The sequence below is a fragment of the Penaeus vannamei genome, chromosome 34 (assembly GCF_042767895.1).
Source record: "Penaeus vannamei isolate JL-2024 chromosome 34, ASM4276789v1, whole genome shotgun sequence".
Taxonomy (NCBI): Eukaryota; Metazoa; Arthropoda; class Malacostraca; order Decapoda; family Penaeidae; genus Penaeus; species Penaeus vannamei.
In genome coordinates, this window is record NC_091582.1 from 3,046,160 (window position 1) to 3,048,659 (window position 2,500).

Here is a 2,500-nt window from a genome sequence, read left to right on the forward strand (position 1 = left end):
GGCCTCCTGTGACGGGGTCGCCAAGGGGTCAACCTCGTCATCTTTCGGGGTCTGTCTTGATTACTCATCCGCCTTCTCTCGGTCTCTCTGTCTGTCTGTCTTTTTGTCCACGCTTTACCTATTCTGTCTAACTGTCTGTCTGGATATCTGCAAGGCACTGTCTATTTGGTTGTCTCTGTATAACTCTTTGTTTGTCTGTCCACGTGTCCCTTCTCTCTCTCTCTCTCTACACTATAAGCCTCTCTCTCTCTTTCTCTTTCTGAGTCTCTCTCTCTCCTTCTCTCTAACCCTCTCTTTCTCTCCCTCCCTCTCTCCCCCCCTCTCTCCTCTCTCTTCTCTCTTCTCTCCCTCTATCTCTCTCCTCTCTCTCTCTCTCTCTCTCTCTCTCTCTCTCTCTCTCTCTCTCTCCCACTCTCTCTCTCTCTCACCCTCTTTCCTCCCTCTCACTCTCCCAGGTCTCCTCCCACGAACACACATACTCACAAACCTTCCTCGTATTACTAAAGATAGTGCAAAGGCCTAAGCCAGTGCCTAAGCCCTGTTGCACTATGTGGCAAATGCAACAAGGAGGAGAGCAGGAGGAAGGGTGTCAGTTTCTGGTTTTGATCAACACAATCCTGCAAAGGCGAGCGACGGCGAGGCACACAAGGGGGCTAATGCTGGGGTGCGTGGGGTGGGGGGACATGTGAGGGGGTGGGGGTGGGGTGGGGGTTTAATGATATCTGGGGGCGCCGATGTCTTTGGGCGTCCAGCCACAGGATGTCATGAGAATGGGGATGATCGCTCTCACACTTTCTTTCCTTCTTCTCTCTCTCTCTCTCTGTCTCTCTCTCTCTCTCTCTCTCTCTCTCTCTCTCTCTCTCTCTCTCTCTCTCTCTCTCTCTCTCTCTCTCTCTCTCTTTCTCCCTCTCTCTCTCCCTCTCTCTGTCTCCCCCTCTCTCTACCCCCTCTCTCTTAATTTATTAGTAAGCTGTAACATGGTCTGTCACTTGAAACCCACTCATCTCTTTTCTTTTATTTTTTACTTACATTATTCTATATCTCTTTCTCTCTCTCTCTCTATGTCTCTCTCTCTCTCTCTCTCTCCCTATCTATATCCCCCCTCTCTCTCTCTCTCTCTCTCTCTCTATATATATATATCTCTCTCTCTCTCTCTCTCTCTCTACTCTCTCTCTCTCTCTCATATACTATATATCTCTATATACTCTCGATATATGTTACAGCATATGGCATTACTTATACTCCAGAATATTTTTCCACAGCTCCCTGCTTAACCCTTTCGTATTCTCATTAATCTTCGGTTTGTAATTTAGTCTTTAGTTTATTTTTAATTCCTAGGTTATAACATCATTAAAAGTTATCATAAACATGACAATGAGATCATGATAATGCTGAGGATATCAATATGTCATAATGAATGTCATGATGATAACAAATGAATAGAATGATGATGATGATGTTGATCATTGCAATGGTGATAATGATAGTGATAATGATAGATATAAATGCATGATAATAATGACTGAAGTGATAACAGAATAATGATAATAATGACAATAAGAATGATAATAATGTTAAGGATGGATAATGATTATAATGATGAAAAGAACAATGATGATAATGATAACAATGATAATATGGATAATAAAAATAATGATACTAACAATGATTAAAGTAATAAGGATGATAATGAGAGTAATGTTGCTGTTATTAATTATATTCGAACTGTTACTACTACTACTACACCTGTCAGTAATGATAATGATAAAATTAATAATAATCAGGATAATGATAATAATTATAGCTGATAATAGTGATGATGAAAATATTTATAATAATAATGATAATAATAGCGACAATGATATAAAAAATAAGCACTGAAACATTTAATGAATGATACCTAGGCATACAGATGAATATATAAATGAATAATTGGATTTTTTTTTTTTTTTTGCAACGATCATGTTCGTACATACTAATTTTGCTTCACAATAACACAATTCTGTTTAATCTTTTGCTATTGTACAGTAAACCATTATTCCAATTACTCATGTCTAAAAATAATTAAAAAAATGATCCCATTCCACAGTTGACGCGTGAATATTTTTTGGCATCACTGAATAACATTAATTCACAGATATGGGAAGCGTTTATGAACCTTTGGAAAAAAAATCATTTGATGATCTGACGCGAGGTGGGTAAAAAATGAAGCATAATTACAATAACTGGCACCTACTCTACTCGGTCGGTGTTGCCATCTAGCTCTTTGGTCGCAGGAATTTAGTTTAATGCTAGTTAGCAGTATATGTAAATTTTGATTATGCAAATGAAGTTGGAAAACATTAAGCAGCCATATCTGATTTATCCCTTGTGAGGGTCTTTTATTCCCTGGCTGTCTGCGTTTACTTTTATTAACTCTTAATCGTTCATTCATTTCCTTCCTACTTTCTGTTATCTCTCTGCCTGTCTCTCTCTCTCTCTCTCTCTCTCTCTCTCTCTC